We start from the raw sequence: 17,595 nt of genomic DNA, 5'->3' as shown, positions 1-17,595 counted from the left end.
TTCCTGTGATGTGATAATTCTGGGTGCAGGATGAATGTAATTGGATTTGCTGCAGTCCGCTGACAGCAGGCGATGGAAGCGAGCGCCATGCTGCCGCTGACAGGTGAAGGACACTTCTGATGCTGCCTGACATCTGGTGGGAGTGGGCGGGGATTTGAAAGCCAACCCATTCCACCAATCTCGGAGCTCAAAAGCGGTGCTTGACAAACATTGATAGAAACAAACACGCATTGTAGCACCCAGGCATCGTCGCGCAACGGTAGCGCGTCTGACTCCAGATCAGAAGGTTGCGTGTTCAAATCACGTCGGGGTCATAGTTTTTTCCCTGAGAGCCGGTTTGAACAATTCTGCAATTTCAGTTTTCTTTGCGTCTTCACAATTAACAGAACCCTGCTCGAAAGTCTGCCTCTGGTAGGGAGGGAAGCACCTGATGACCTCATTCATTTAATGTCAAGAACAGAAGACAAACACACATCTTCGTTCAAAAACCACCCTGCAGGTGGACACATCGTGAGATAAACAAAGGGCAGAGATGCAGACAGCATCCGGAAACATAGGGAAATAGACAAGAGACATAGATTGAGCGCTTTGTTATCAGAAAATTGACTGAACTTCCACGGTCAATGAAAGGGCTTTTGTTGGCCGGTTTCTCATTGCACCGGAGAATTCGGGAGAACTTGGGAGATGGTTGGTTCGTATTCCCTTGTCCCCCACCAGCGGAAAAGGTTTGTCGATCCCACCCGACTAACTCCTTTCAAAAGCCAATCTGTCCAAAGCCAATATATCCTTCCGGATTAAAAGGGAATAAAACTTGAAATGAGCGTCACTGTGGATCAGTTTTCTCTCACTCAAAATTATCTGTTCAATGAAGTAAAAGATGCAGCTTGCAAAGAATAAGGGAGCAGCCACTGTCTCCCTTTGAGGCAGGAGAAGAAAATCGATCTGGATGCTTGAGGAGACCGAGTTCCAACATAATGTTTCCGCCCAGGATCCTTTCGCGTGTCAAGCGAACGTGATAACCACTACACTACGGAAACAGATGGCATGGTATGTAACACAATGGGTAGCTGAATGGTGTGCTCTCTCTGCTCGTACTTGGAATGTGTTGTTTCCATTGCAGCAAGAGACACAGACAGTGGCTGCTCCCCCTTATCTTTAAAAACTCTCAGGGTACTGGGTTTGAGCCCCACGTTGGGCGAGTACCGTTTTAAACTTTTATGCTGCTTTCACTGGCCAACAGTGCAGAAATAATGCAGAATAAAGCCTGGTACCGGTAGTCAGGACGGCCGAGCGGTCTAAGGCGCTGCGTTCAGGTCACAGGTTGTTTTGGAGGCGTGGGTCCGAATCCCACTTCTGACAGTGCTTATTTTTACAAAGACGTGGAAATATTTTATTTGTGGATTGGGCTGCAGCTGATTTTTCTGCCAAGTTGATTTGCTCCTCCCACAAAAGCAACTGGCTTTGTCATGCAGATGTGACTTAAGAAGTTTTGAATGGTGAAATGTTTGATATATTAATGACCTGGAGAAAGAAATAGAACAGCAGTGGGAAGCAACAAAAACGCTGATCAATAGAGTCCAGGAGAAATAAATCCCACGACAAAGCAAGAAAAAACTAGCCAGAAATGACGCACCAGGGTTGAATCAAGAAATAAGGACAAAATTGAAACTGAAGAAAAAGGCACACACGAGACAATAAAGGAGAGAGGGGAATGTGAAAAGAATGGGAAAGAAGTCAAACGAACTATTAGAAAGGCAAAAAGGAATATCAAAAATCAAAGTATTCCAGACACGTCAACAGCCAAAGAAAATTTAGGATAGGAATAGGGCCACTAAGGGATACACACGACAAACTCACAGGCAATGACAGCGAAATGGCAGAAATATGAAATAGTCACTTTTCTTCAGTATTTACCAGGGAGTCTAAAATTGAGGGCATGACAGGAGAAGAAGAGATCAAAAAAAGTATAAAGACATTTAAGATCGAAAGGGGGGAGATAATTGATAAACTAATCAAACCTAGAGAGGAAATTTCCTGTTCGGAGCCGAACCAGAGTTTCAAACCGCTCAGCCACGCTAATTTCCGTATTACTGTTCAGGAGCTCGTTTCACAGGGACACGATTACTGCGCTCCATTTCGGGAGGCTCAGTGACAGGTGGAAATTGCTCTATTAATAGAATCATAGAATAGGACAGCGCCATTCGAATGACATTCGGCCCATCGTGCCTGCGCCAGCTCTCTGAAAGAGTTGTCCAGTTAGTCCCACTCGCCTGCTGTTTCCCCATAGACCTGAAAAAGTTTCCATCCAAGCGTTTATCCAATTCCCTTTGGAAAACTGTGAGTTAAGAAAAACAATATTGAAAGGGGTGCTGGGGTCTCTGCAGCGTCGATGTCGAGTGTGTGATGATTGAAGTTATCAAGATGGTTGCTTTACACATGGTATGTTGTGCAATCATCCTGAAATATCTTCAATATCCAATACAAATTGAATTGCAAACCTGACGGACAAACAAATCACGAGTGAACGCAAATCATCTGGGACCCGTTTTCAGCCTCACGGCACTTTAAATAAAGTGAAATAACTTTGCATTGAAAAGATTTGGAACTTGCATCTATGCCTTTATCTGTTCCATTTCTTAAAGTTGCTGGCGTCTGATGATGTACACGCCTCTGCTCCCTCGATTGAACAAGAAAGGAGGTGTTTGACGTTGACGGGACCTGTTGGTTATGAGCTCATCCTTTGCATTGAGTGGGTTCGCGTCCTTTAAACGGCGTCAGCTTTAACCCAGCGGTGAACTTCGCAGCAAACAGGTTCATCACCGTTGATTGTTATTTCTTTCAGACCTAAATAGGTAGTAACCGTGATTTTAAACTTGCACTAAGTGATTTTTCGCCTGAAATGTTTCAAAGGCGACTCCTAACTTATGATCGTCCGGCCATTTCACCAGCCGTGCTGAAAACAAAACATGTCTCTGTTTTTCGCGTCTTTTTTCGAAATGCAAAAATATATTTCCCATGACCTCTGAAGGAAGGACAAGTATATTTCAGAAAGCAGAAGCAAGTTCACCGAACTTAAATCGTCTGACCACGTTAAAGGCGCCGTCTACATATATATCTATATATCTATATGTATATATGTATATATATATATAGATAGATATATATGTGCAACTAGTTGCTGTCTGTTTCTGTGGTTGTCTTTTTTCTGTGTGTGTCCATCTGCAGGTCGATTTTAAATCAATACCAATGTTCGTGTCTGTTTGTTGCAGAAAATAAATGAGGGTATCAGGCGCTCCCCTCCCTGCCACTGGGTCGGTACTGAGTCAGGGTTTAGAGCTAACTTCTGTTTTTTTTTAATGAAAAAGCAATTAAATACTCCATTCAGAAATGATCAAGTCTCATGTGAGCGGTGAAAGAAACTGACCCCGATGTGATGCGAATACGCAGCCTTTTGATCTGGAGTCAAACCTTTGCGCCATGCACTCTGAAGACAGGATCCTGGATGCTATTATATTTTTCTGCATGCTTCTCAAACACCGTTTCATTTATCCCACCTTGGTTGAATGGATCGGGCTTATCAAATCTGCGCCAGGTCCCACCGGGTGTGAGACAGTATTGGAAGCACCCTCCCACCCCAATATCACGCTGGGTTTCATCGCCTGCTCCCAGCGGACTGCAATAACAGGGCTGGGAGATATGGACTTTGTTCACATTTAATCAACAGTGTGAATCGTTAAATAATTACTCAATTTTGATGGGAACAATGTTTCCGTCTCGTTTCGATCCAGGGACTTTTTGCGTGTTCGGCGAATTTGATAACCACAACACTACGGAAACCTGATGCCCTAACCTCCGTGTTCGGGAGAGAACCCCTCAGCCAAACTAATTTCCGTATTACTGTCCAGGAGTTCATTTCACAGGGATACATTTCCTGCGCTGTATTTCGGAAGGCTGCAGAGAAGGATCGGTGGCGATGGTCAGGCAGGGAATCCCAGAGCATCGCGCCGACACAAACATTTCACTGTTTTTTTTTCATGTGCCTGATATCCGACCTCAGTGTAAATTATGGCGAATCAGGCATGCTCAGATGACATTGTTCACAGAGTGTTTCCTTGCATCCAAATCACACATTAGAAAACTTGAAATGAGATTAAGAGATCGGAGCCATTTAAAGTGCTCCCATTTACTGAAGATCAGGAATTAAAACCTGTCACCGGCTTCAGAATGAGGCAATGAATCCGAAAGTGGGAAAAGAAAGGTGCAATTTTCGTCTCTGGGTGGGTTCGAACCACCAACCTTTCAGTTAACAGCCGAACGCACTAACTGATTGCGCCACAGTGACCGGCTGGTGCGTTTTCTTGCAAGATACACTAAAGCAGCGTGTCACCTAGCAAAAGTTACATGTTGCAGCCACAGAAATGCAATTGACAACTTTCAGTGTTACTTTTCCAGAAATAAAGGATGGGACATTGTTTGTGGAAACATGGAAACGGTCTGGTCTCACTCACAGCATCGATATCACCGCCAACCAGCTCTCCTGCAACCGGCGCGCCCACCGGTGCTTTGTCTGTCACTCAGCAGCACTGTGGGAGAACCTTCACCACACTGACTGCAGCGGTTCAAGAAGGCGGCTCACCACGACTTTCTCAAGGGCAATTTGGGATGGGCAATAAATGCCGGCCTCGCCAGCGACGCGCACATCCCATGAACGAATAAAAAAATATTAATTTCAGATTCTGCTTCAGTTTGAGGTGTTGTATTAGATTAAGCTGTTGTATTCGTTTGAGTTACTTTATTAGTTTGAGATACTGTATGAGATTGAGATGCTGTATTAGTTTGAGGTACTGATTACAGCCCTGATTGACCGGTTATTTTAGCAGGGATGGGATTTTGCAATTGACTGAGACTTTTTCCCGTACTGGGGGAAACACTCCAAGTTGAAATGCAGGAGTTGCAGCCACCAGCCTATGGCAGCTGCAAAGGTCCATTTGACAGGTTGCGGGGGGCGGGGAGACCCTCACTCATTGCAGTAAGCCACTCTGTTACTTTGGACAAAGTTTGGCCTCCACCACCCTTCTCCTAACAAGAAAATTCACAAACTTGCACACTTACCCCGGTGTCCAGACACAATTACCCACCTTGCGGACCCCGTCAGATGTACATCTTCCCGACGGGGGCCGCCGTAGCTGCAGTCATGACCTCCTCGGAGGGCGAACAGCATCACCAGCCTCCCCGGCCACGCCGTCCACCTCTGACACGTGGAACTCCACAACACAGTGCTGTGACACATCCACCTGCACAGCAGGAGGGAGGGCAACCGCAGAAATAGATGCATCGCAGAGGGCACTACCCTCGCCACAGGGTCTACAGACCGAGGCTAAGCTTCCTGGACCTCTCTGAGCAGCAGTGCACACGGAGGCTCAGAGTCACTCGACATGTAGTCGTGGACATCTGAAGCCTCCTTCATGCCGAGCTGCTCCCGGCTGGCCCGAGCACGATATTCTTACCTGTCACTGTCAAAGTCACCACTGCCCTCAGCAACTTCTCCTCCGCATCCTTCCAGGGTGCTACCGGGGACATCGCCGACGTCTCTCAGCCGTCTGCACAAAACAGCCCTGCAAATACACCTACACCCACTCTGCAGTGACACAATGGGTGGCATCAGTTGTGGGTCTTGATTGTGATCCTCAGGAAAGGGCATTATTGCACAAACCAGACAAGATTCGCAAAGACGTGGCAGTAGTGGTGACAATATAATATGTTATGTGAGTTGATCAGAAATTAAATATAAGTAAAAACCATGAAAACCCTCAAACACCCTTGTGCATCCCCTTCATGCTCACGACACGTTTGCCTTACGCTTCCTACTGCACATATTTGATGCATGCCCTGTGGCTGCAGCACAGGTCGTGGCAGGTTGAGTGAGGCTGACCGTGAAAGAGATGCATGAGAGGGTGAGTATTAGATAGAACCATGAGATTGTAAGAGGATTGGGTTGAGTGGTAGTGGAGGTATGAGTACTGGCGAGGTGAGTAAGTGCAGGTAAGATAAGGATGAGGTTTGAGTGCGTATGAGGGGTGATGTGTCAGAGTAGCGTTGGCAGTGCAGAAGGAGATGTGGGGTGGGGCGGTGATATGGCAGACGGAGTGTAGGGGAATGAGTAAGTGTACTCACTTCGGCTGACCAACTTAGATCATTGAAGCGCCTCCTGTACTGTATGCAGGTGCGCGATATGTTGGTGGTGCTGGTGACCTCCTCTGCCACCTCGAGCCAGGCCTTCTTGGTGGCAGAGGCAGGCCGCCTCCTCCCGCCCGCCGTGGGGGGGGGTAAGAACTCTGTCCTCCCGCTCCTCCTCACCCCATCCAATAATACCTGGAGTGAGGCATCATTAAACCTGGGAGCAGCCTTCCCCCTGGGCTGCTCCATGCTGTATTTTTTCCTATTTCCTGCAGCATCAGTCAGTGGAGGACTGCCCCTTTAAATAGGTAAGGAATCTTACAACACCAGGTTATAGTCCAACAGTTTTATTTGAAAATCACAAGCTTTCGGAAGCTTTCTCCTTCCACACGTGACGAAGGAGAAAGCCTCCGAAAGCTTGCGATTTTCAAATAAAACTGTTGGACTATAACCTGGTGTTGCAAGATTCCTTACATTTGTACACCCCAGTCCATCACCGGCATCCACACATCAGGGCCTTGAAATTGGGCTCCTCCTGCTGATAGACGGTAATGCGCATGCGCAGTCCGCCCGACGCGCAGCTCAGCAGCGGGAAACCCGGAAGACCAGGTAAGTGGCTCCAATTTGGCTGCGATTGCGTGCGGAGCGGACTGATTTCACCGGGGGCCTCACACACGCGCCCAGTCGACCCCCCGCCGCGAACCCGCCACCATGCTCATATCGGGCCCATGAAGTTCTGACGGGGCTTGAGAGGGGAGATGCTGAGAGGTTGTTTCCCCTGGCTGGAGAGTCTGGAACAAGGGGGCATAGTCTCAGGATAAGGGGCTGGCCATTTAATACTGAGATGAGGAGGAATTTCTTCACTCAGAGGGTAGTGAATATTTGGAATCCTTTACCCCAGAGGGCTGTGAATGTTGAGCCGTTGAGTATATTCAAGGCTGAGCTCGATAGATTTTTGGACTCCAGGGGAATCAAGGGATATGGGGATCGGGCGCGAAATGGAGTTGAGGTCGAAGATCGGTCATGATCTTATTGAATGACGGAGCAGGCTCGAGGGACGCATTCTACCCCTGCTCCCTATTTCTTATGTTCTTATGTATCAGTTACCATGTCCAGTTTAACAATTAACAGCAATTTTTTCCACCGTGTATTGGTTCTCATGACTATATGCACAAACAACTATAAATTTATTCCCCAGTGTATTGGTTATAATGACTATATCAACAAACAACTGTAATTTTATTCCTTTGTGTATTAGTTATTATGTCCAATTTAGCTACTAACTGTAACTTTATTCCACTCTATCAGTTATCATTTTCATTGTCACAATTAACTCTAATGTTATTACTTCTATGATTCTATGGAGATCAGAGAAAGAAAAATAACAAATAAAATCAGAGAATTAGGGAGAAACAGACAGAGGGAGAGAGGAGAGAGGTAAACCGATAGAGGGAGGGAGAGAGAAACAGACAGCTTTTGCCCTCTCTCTCCGCATGGCTTTCCAGAAAGTGCAGACTGTTTCGATCGCAGGATAACTTCGGCTAAAGCAGGCAGTGACTCTTTCGATAATCGGGGTGGGGGGGGGGGGGCGTGGGGTGGGGTGGACTGCATCTTATTTCACCTTAGTGTCAGACACACACTATTTGTTAAACAGGTATGACATTTGCTCTCCGTTTTCATCAGATAACCAACAAGGAATCATTTTTTGAATTTGATCCAGAAATATTGAAGTTGATTTAATGATGCCAATGGAGGATTGGATAACTTGAGGAGATGTGGAGCTGTGTCCTCTCCTCACTGGGCAGACTGATCCTGGGTTTGTACCTCGACAGATTCGGCTTTTTCGATCCTGTCCCTTAATGTCACGATGCACAGGTTTAGTTCTCAGTCCTGAAACTGGGGACTTCCCAGGAGACCAGATGCTATCACTCTGAGATCTTCACGTACATTGTACCTTCAATCCTATTCATATCTTGACATCTGTAGCGTGGCTCATTCATACAGGTGGATTTAGATTTCATTCCATACTAGTGTTCGCTGTGGTTCAGTGGGAGCACATTCGATTCTGAACCAGAGGGTTGTGTGTTATAAGCCCGTTAGAGCGCTGGTATTCAGTGTCCCAACAAATACATGGCAAGGGATCAGATGAACCTTTGACCCTTCATCTTACCTCCTCAATAAGGAACCGTCTGGGTTTAACCTCCCAGCCCATGTCCAGAAGTGAATGATGCCTAATATTTCTCGCTGAACTGTCTTACATCTCCCAGTTCAGATTGAATGAGTTCACCTCACCGACCATTAATTAGGATCCACACAAGCTACTGAGCGAATGGATTAACACTTTCTTACCAAATCTTCAAAGAAGTCAGAGAGTAAACCATGAACAAAAATGGTTTATTGGCTTGGACATCATAATTACCGTTGTTTCAACATTGAGTATACCAATAATAAGTACATATAAACAGTTGTATACAGGGTCATGTATCAATCCTAATAACAATGAATAGGCTGATGCTTAACACAATGAATAACCGATTGTAAAAGCAGCTGAGAGTATCACCGTAATTCAGCATTAGCTGGATCACTGATTATCACATTATAATTTAGATTAGTGTCTGACACGACTGCCGATTGGTGAGATTAATTTAGGATTCATTATTTAGATATCTGACAATTTAACCCCATTAGATCGCCAGTCCAGGGAACAGCTTAGAGAATAAATTCACGTCGGGCGTTAGAGCAAAACGGGGACAGCGAATTGGCAGCTCGTTTTTCACTCCGCCTGATTTTACATTCCCGAGATGAGATGATAAACCAGGGCCCCCTTCATTTCAGTGGATGCAACTGTGGAGCCCCACCCTGGGCCCTTCCTGTCTGTACATTGACCCAGTGTCCCACTGCAGCCCAGACTGAGCCCCACCCTGGGCCCTACATGTCTGTACATTGACGCAATGTCCCACTGCAGCCCAGACTGAGCCCACCCTGGGCCCTTCCTGTCTGTACATTGACCCAGTGACCCAGTGCAGCCCAGACTGAGCCCCACCCTGGGCCCTTCCTGTCTGGACATTGACCCAGTGTCCCACTGCAGCCCAGACTGAGCCCCACCCTGTGCCCTTCCTGTCTGGACATTGACCCAGTGTCCCACTGCAGCCCAGACTGAGCCCCACCCTGGGCCCTTCCTGTCTGTACATTGACCCAGTGCCCCATTGGGACCATCCAGCCCCGGATATCCTGCAGAATCATCACTGTGGGACCGGGTGACTGAGTCTCGTGACCCTGCAGCTGGGCCTCTGACGTCACAATGGGAGACGACGCTCGCTCAGCTCGAGCTGGAAACCGTTAAAGGGCCGTTAGGATTTCAACCTGGAGCGCGGCCGGTTAAAGGGGAGGGACAGAGAATCGGCCAAAAAATTTCATATCATGAGACCAGGAATGGTTATAAATTGAAATGTTCACAAAATGAGACCGGGAATGGTTAAAAATTGAAATGTTCATATAATGAGACCAGGAATGGTTATGAATTGAAATGTTCATATAATGAGACCAGGAATGGTTATAAATTGAAAAGTTCATATAATGAGACCAGGAATGGTTATAAATTGAAATGTTCATATAATGAGACCAGGAATGGTTATAAATTGAAAAGTTCATATAATGAGACCAGGAATGGTTATAAATTGAAAAGTTCACACTTCCATACTCAGTCCGGGTCTGGTTCCCCGCAGTGACTCCAGTTGTTTCTCTCCCTTTGAACTGAACTGATTGTAAAACAGCCTGAAACAGATTAAAGATTAAACATGAAATAAACAGATTGAACAACAGTGTAAATAACAGGGAGACTGGGGATAATATTTCAATAATAATTACAGACAAATATTACCCATAAAAGGGACTGAATCCCATTGATATTTTATTTATTTTATGAATCTTGAACACAAACACTCACACGATCCGCTCCAGACTCCTGCAGGTCAGTATGAGGGAGCGGAGAGCGGGGACAGATCGGTCTGTGAAGGAGTTTGATCCCAGGTTCAGCTCCGTCAGTGACCGGTTTGTACTGAGAGCAGAGACGAAATCCTCGGTACAAGAATCTGTGAGACCGACACCATCCAGCCTGCGAGAGAAATGACAGGAATCAGGGTAAATCCCCATTATTTATTTGTATTACTAATTTTGCTGACATTAATGTACCCTGTTCAGCATCCAGTTATTATGAACATAATCTCACACAGTCTGATACTCACTCAAGTTTCTGTATTTTACAGTCCGGGTTCCTCAGAGCCGCAGACAGTAGTTTCACTCCTGAATCTCCCAGTTTATTATCACTCAGGTCAAGAACCGTCAGTGACCGGTTTGTACTGAGAGCGGAGGAGAGATCCTTGGTACAAGAATCTGTGAGATCGTTATGCCATAACCTGGAGATCAGAAAGAGAGAGAGAGAGAGAAATAGATTACAGCAATCAAAGAAAATTCCCAGTGTTTATTTGCAGTATTATTACTTATACTGACATTAATATACAGTGTTCAGCATTCAGTTATTATCAACATAATCTCACACAGTCTGATACTTACCACAGTTCCTGTAATTTACAGTCCGGGTTCCTCAGAGCCACAGACAGTAGTTTAACTCCTGAATCTCCCAGTTTATTCTTGCTCAGGTCCAGAGCCGTCAGTGACCGGTTTGTACTGAGAGCGGAGACCAGATACTCGGTGCAAGAATCTGTGAGATCGTTACCCCATAACCTGGAGATCAGAGAGAGAGGAGAGAGACAAGCAGAGATAACAGGAATCAGATTATACTCCCAGTATTTATTTGTATTATTATTACTTATACTGACATTAATGTACAGTGTCAGACATCCAGTTATTACAAACACAATCTCACACAGTCTGATACTTACTCCAGTTTCTGTATTTTACAGTCCTGGTTCCTCAGAGCCGCAGACAGTAGTTTCACTCCTGAATCTCCCATTTTATTGCTCCCCAGTCTAAACCCAAACAGACAGAGAGTGAAAAACAAACTGAATCCAATCCCCGATCTGACACAAATTTCTCTGATATGACAGGAAGCACTGAAAAATCTTCAGGAAATTAATAACCAGATTTCCCTGTCATTGACAATGAATCACACTCTGTCCAACGCCCCATATATTCAGAGACTGTCAGTAAATGTATTTATGAAATAAAGTGCTGTCTGTGGGAAGCCTTTAAATGTCCCTCAGTCCGGTCTCATTCCCTGATGATCAGAATTACCCTCCTGGAGGTCAGTGACCGGTCCCGTCATGTTTGGGGAAACTTGTCTCATTTCTGTTGCTTCTCAAATCCCAGATGTTATGGAAATGGGGCGATTTCCCCCGAATTAAATGATAAAGCAGTGATTACGTACATTTTATGCAGTATTTCATTAATCTGTATAATATCTCAGGGTGAGTTATATTGTGAAACGGCGCTAACGGCTGCTGTGAAATCCGTCCCACAGGATTTTATTTAACAAGAGGAGTTTATTCTCTCCTGTTTACAAGTTATAAATGTTCCTTTACGCCTCGTTTAAAGGGAGGGGAATCTCTCACTTTATTCCCATTAAACTGGCTCTACATTTATTCCAGGTGTAACGGGCCTGACAGTTTTTAGGGGAATTTTCTGAAGTTCCCTCCCCGAGCGGGGCCTCACACACTGGGGGCAGATTATGGGAAATTCCCGGGTTCACTGCCCCTGGTTCACCCAGGAACTTCAAGGTGTGTGAGGCCCCTCGCTGGCCGGTGTGTGTCTGTACTTCCTGGACTAATACCCAACAACCCGTGAGATTTTAACCTTTTTAAAGTCAGATTTTAGTTCCCAAATCCACTGAAGTGTCGGCCTGGATTAATGAGCGAGGGGCCTGAATCCACGACCTTCTGACTCAGAGGCACGAGTGCTGCCAGCTGGGTGAAGAGATGGTGGATGTGTTGGAGAGTGTGAAGGGCTGTGTCATTGATGAGTTAAGATAACGGACCGACGTCCTGCGGGGAAAGCTCAGCTCGCCCACTGACGGTTGACTGCCCGAAAGCTGTGTTTTGCTCTTTGTTACTGAATGTTTGGTGTTTCTGCTTCCCTCTCCGACACACGTTGACAGTCTGGTAAGAGTGTGGGATGCTCCGACACACAGACTGCTGCAGTTAATATAATTTATTGCAAATAAATTATCAGACTTTTTCAGTGACCTGTATTTACTGATCCGAAAAAGACTTAAAATCCCGACTTGTTCACAAGGACCCATATTAGATTTTCCAGTTCTTACGGAATTACTAACAGATCCTCTTATCATTTGTCATATTTGTGTTGAATCTGCTTCTCTCTGGTTTAACTGAACTGTTTGTTTCCCTTCATTACGGAGCAATAATTCAATCCGTGACTGTTCTACAATTGGCCTAACAGTTAGAGACAAATAAACAGTGACCTCAACTCCTTGCATTTGTGCAGTACGGGTTCCAGCCGCTGGAGTCCTTCACACTGAATGGAGCAGTTCCCCAGATCGAGGTGTTTTATTGTGTCACACATTCCAATGACATGAGAGAGCACCGCACAGTCAATAGGGGTCAGTCCCAATCCACTAAATGTAAGTGTTTCCACAGATCCCACTGTGACCCGAGCCAGTGTTTGATTCTGAGACTCAAACAGGTAATGGAGTGCGTTCAGGAGGTTCCTTTTACCAGTTTCGCTCTCTGTCTTTCCAGTCTCTCCTTCAACCTTCTCCTTCACCCAGTCAATCACTCCGCAGATTGATTGATGAAGAAATGGACCCAGAAACTCCTCCAGGGGCCGAGCTGACTGTGCGGAGGAGAGACCAACAACAAAACGGAGAAATATCTCAAATCGCCCATCTTCCTTGCTGTGGGCTTCACTGAGGCGTTTCCGGATGTCACCTGGATCTGCAGTCAGGAATTGTGCGAGTGCGGCTACAAACTCTTGGATGGTGAGGTGCGGGAATGTGTAAACCACACTCTGGGCAGAATCATCTCTCTCCAAAAGTTCCATCATGAACCCAGACAGGAACTGGGAAGGTTGCAGATTGTACTTGATCAAATCTCCATTTCCAAACACAATCTTCTTCTCGGAGACTCCAGTGAAGGCCATCTCACCGATCTTCAGTAACACATCACGGGGGGATTCCATCTCTCGGCCATGGTTTTTCAGAATGTTGTAAATATAGTAGGAATACAGTTGGGTGATGGTCTTGGGAAATCGCTGCTGTTTCCTGTCTCTTTGTGTGAAGAAGGGACCCAGTGACAGACCGAGGATCCAGCAGTAGGAAGGGTTGTAACACATGGTGTACAGGATCTCGTTCTCCTCCACATGTTTGAAAACAGCTGCTGCCACCGCCTGATCTTCAAAAAACTTGTTGAAGTATTCTTTCCGTTCCTGACCAACAAATCCCAGGATTTCAGCCCAGACACTGATCTCAGCCTTTTCCAATAAATGTAACGCAGTGGGGCGGCTGGTCACTAGCACTGAACATCCTGGGAGCAGCTTGTGCTGTATTAAACTGTACACAATGTCAGACACTTTAAAACGGCATTCGGGATCTGTGCACATGTACTGAGGTTCTGTATTTCTCCGATTGTCGGCAAAATCGATACTGTCCTTGAATTCATCTAAACCATCGAATATAAACAGTAATCCCTCTGGGTTCTTCCAGAGCTCTCCCAGAATATTCCTCAAGTAAGGATAGAAAATTAGAATCAAGTTCCACAAGTTTATGCGACAGTTAAGAGCGTTTAACTCACGGAATTTAAAACTGAAAACAAATTGAAAGTGTGGGTATATTTTCCCAGTGGCCCAGTCATAAACAATCTTTTGTACCATTGTTGTTTTTCCAATCCCCGCGACTCCGCTCACTGCTGCTGAATTCCCAGATTTGGATTTTCTCCGGGAAAAACTGCTCTGGAACAATTGATCAGTTCGGATCTTTTCCAGTTCTCTCCGGAGATGTTTCTTTCTCCACTCTTCATGGTCTCGGCCTCTTGCCAGCAGTTCATGTTCTACAAGTGTCCGATCTCGAACAGTAGAAATTACCGTTAGCTCAGTGTATGGAGTGACCAGCTGGAAAATCTTAACCTTCTCCTTTATTAGGATCGTGTTCACTCTCAGTGTTTCAGTTTGGACCCGGAGTGTTTCCTTGTGTTTCTGTTGAACATCTTCAATTAGAACAGACAGAAAGTGGTTCTCAATGTTAGTTGTATTGACATAAAAACAAATTCTCATTTTCACTTTACCATTCAGTAAAATGTTGCGAGATTGAATTCACTGCTTCAATAGAGCTGCGAGCAGGAAATTAAACTCAGTTACTGAAAACCTCGCTTGAAAATGAATAATGGCTGAGAAAAGTTTGAAATCCACACTTGATTCTAATGTTCACTGAACATGAAGATTTCTATGAAGGTGATATTTTCCCTCTGATGATTAATACTATCAGCCCTGCCCTGTACTATGGACATCACAATACAAATCCAAAGGTGATTCTGGTTATAAGAAACTGGAGGTTCAAGTGGAATAATTTATGAAACCGTCAGTGGTGCTAATCCTTTGCGGAAATGGGAAATAGGGTGTTGTGAGCACTGGGAGAGGGACAGGCTGTTAATGGGCAGAAGTCCCACTGTTATTGTATCAGACCTCGGGCAGGTTTTCTGTGATATTGTGGGCACTGGGAGAGGGACAGACTGTGAATGGACAGAAGTTCCACTGTTATTGTATCAGACCTCGGGCAGGTTATGTGGGATATTGTGGACATTGGGAGAGGAACAGGCTGTGAATGGACAGAAGTTCCACTGTTATTGTATCAGACCTCGGGCAGGTTATGTGGGATATTGTGGACACTGGGAGAGGGACAGACTGTGAATGGACAGATGTTCCACTGTTATTGTATCAGACCTCGGGCAGGTTATCTGGGTTATTGTGGACACTGGGAGAGGGACAGACTGTGAATGGACAGAAGTTCCACTGTTATTGTATCAGACCTCGGGCAGGTTATCTGGGATATTGTGAGCACTGGGAGAGGGACAGACTGTGAATGGACAGAAGTTCCACTGTTATTGCATCAGACCTCGGGCAGGTTATCTGGGATATTGTGAGCACTGTGAGAGGGGCAGATTGAATAGACAGGAGTTAAGTTACTGTTGTGTCAGGACTCGGGCAGGTTAACTGGGGCATTACGTACATTTCTATATTCACCTGTTCACAGGTAAAGATTACTGCCACTTTGAAGGTACAGAGGGGAATCAGAATGATGATGTAAATTACTCGGACTTTAGGTTGAGGGAGTGGAGAGAGGGTTTGGTGTATTTTGTTTGTGCAAGCGAATTCGGGATTGAAATGTTTCAATGGAATTCACAACATTATTAAGAACATAAGAAATAGAAGAAAGAGTCGGCCATCCGGCCTCTCGAACCTGTGCCACCATTCATTAAGGTCATGGCAGATATATCTCAAATCCACTTGCCCACCCTGTCCACATATACATTGATTCCCTTCGTGTCCAAAAATCTATCGATCTGATTCTTGAATACACTCAACGGAAACAGGAAACAGGCTCAGAATCAACGAAATAATTAATAATGGAGAAGGGAAGTCAGGGTAATTTTCTCACCCAAAGGGCCCGAGAGCCTGGGAAGGACACTAATGGGGCAGTGCAAGTGGGGTCAAGATATAATTGAACGTGTTTCTGTGGATGCACTGAGAGGAGGGGTCGGTGGGGTCATCTCTCTAACAGGGATAGGCTTATTTAGAGACAGGAAAAGGTCATTTGGTCCAATCATTCTTCTGTTATATTGTGTTTCAGAATTTGCGAACAATTTTTCAGTCATTTTACACCTACATCGAATGTACTTTGAGAACAGTCTTGTCATATCACCGATTAGAATTAATAATACCACTACTGCCCAAATCACTCAGTGTAATGTTAGAGCAGAAAACAGTCACAGTTCATTTCAACTGTTCTCCCAATAATTATACTCCGTTGTTTTATATTGGTCTGAATTTCCGATAATGCAGGTTTGAGAAATTTCATTGGGTCCAAAAAGGCCCGTGAGTTAAAGGACTATTATTTGAGTAGAATAAGATTCTCTTTCACTGCCGTCATTCATTCCATTGGGTCTAAAAAGACCCTGAGATAAAGGACTATTCTTTGAGTAGAATAAGTTCTCTCTTTCACTGCCATTAGGAAGCCAGCCCACAACTTTCGAATTACCCTGAACATTGTCTTTCCCTCACATTTCTGCATGGATTCATGATGTGTGAACATCTGTACATCTTCTCAGATCAGATCGAACACGTTGACATCTCGTTCTGTACTGTGAAATGAAACATTTTTAATATTTCGGATTTCACCAACTCGTTCCCGACAGGGGATTGTGAGCAGCTTTCTGGGGGCGCAGGGAAATCGTGAGGTCTGGCAGAAAGCACTGTTCATTAATTGTGAGCCCAGAGCATCGATGGGGCAGATTGGAGTTGTGTCGAGGATTCTCAAAAAATCAGGATACGGTAGCATAGTGGTTATGTGACTGGGCTAGTAATCCAGAGGCCTGGACTAAAATCCAGAATCATGAGTTCAAATCCCGCCACGGCAGCTGGCGAATTTAAATTCAATTAATTAAATTCAATTAATTAAAATAAAATCTGGAATTAAAATACTAGTATCAGTAATGATGGCCATGAAACTACCGGATTGTCGTAAAAACCCATCGCGTTCACGAATGTCCTCTGAAATGACCAAGCAAACCACTCAGTTGTAAAATCTCGCTACGAAAAGTCATAATAAGAATAAAACCGGACGGACCACCCGGCATCGGACCACGAGGCACCGGACACGACAACGGCAAAACACCAAGCCCAGTCGACCCGACAAGGTCCTCCTTACGAACATCTGGGGACTTGTGCCAAAATTGGGAGAGCTGTCCCACAGACCAGTCAAGCAACAGCCTGACATAGCCATACTCACAGAATCATATCTTTCAGCCAACGTCCCAGACTCTTCCATCACCATCCCTGGGTATGTATTGTCCCACCGGCAGGACAGACGCACCAGAGGTGGCGGTACAGTGATATACAGTCAGGAGGGAGTGGCCCTGGGAGTCCTCAACATTGACTCTGGACCCCATGAAATCTCATGGCATCAGGTCAAACATGGGCAAGGAAACCTCCTGCTGATCACCACCTACCGTCCTCCCTCAGCTGATGAATCAGTCCTCCTCCATGTTGAACACCACTTGGAGGAAGCACTGAGGGTAGCAAGGGCACAAAATGTACTCTGGGTGGGGGACTTCAACGTCCATCACCAAGAGTGGCTCGGGAGCACCACCACTGACCGAGCTGGCCGAGTCCTGAAGGACACAGCTGCGAGACTGGGCCTGCGGCAGGTGGTGAGCGAACCAACACGAGGGATAA

The 17,595-nt window shown here is 45.5% G+C and overlaps 2 non-coding genes across 2 annotated transcripts; one reads left to right on the top strand and one right to left on the bottom strand.

Moving 5' to 3' along the window:
• The first annotated feature begins 242 nt into the window (after positions 1-242).
• Positions 243-314, top strand: trnaw-cca (transfer RNA tryptophan (anticodon CCA)). Its single transcript has one exon. It is a non-coding gene; the product is annotated as a tRNA-Trp (tRNA).
• A 3,954-nt stretch (positions 315-4,268) lies between these two features.
• Positions 4,269-4,342, bottom strand: trnan-guu (transfer RNA asparagine (anticodon GUU)). Its single transcript has one exon. It is a non-coding gene; the product is annotated as a tRNA-Asn (tRNA).
• Positions 4,343-17,595: the final 13,253 nt, after the last annotated feature.

The sequence above is a fragment of the Heptranchias perlo genome, unplaced genomic scaffold (genome assembly GCF_035084215.1).
Source record: "Heptranchias perlo isolate sHepPer1 unplaced genomic scaffold, sHepPer1.hap1 HAP1_SCAFFOLD_62, whole genome shotgun sequence".
NCBI classification, from domain to species: domain Eukaryota; kingdom Metazoa; phylum Chordata; class Chondrichthyes; order Hexanchiformes; family Hexanchidae; genus Heptranchias; species Heptranchias perlo.
This window is presented reverse-complemented; position numbering and strand designations above follow the sequence as displayed.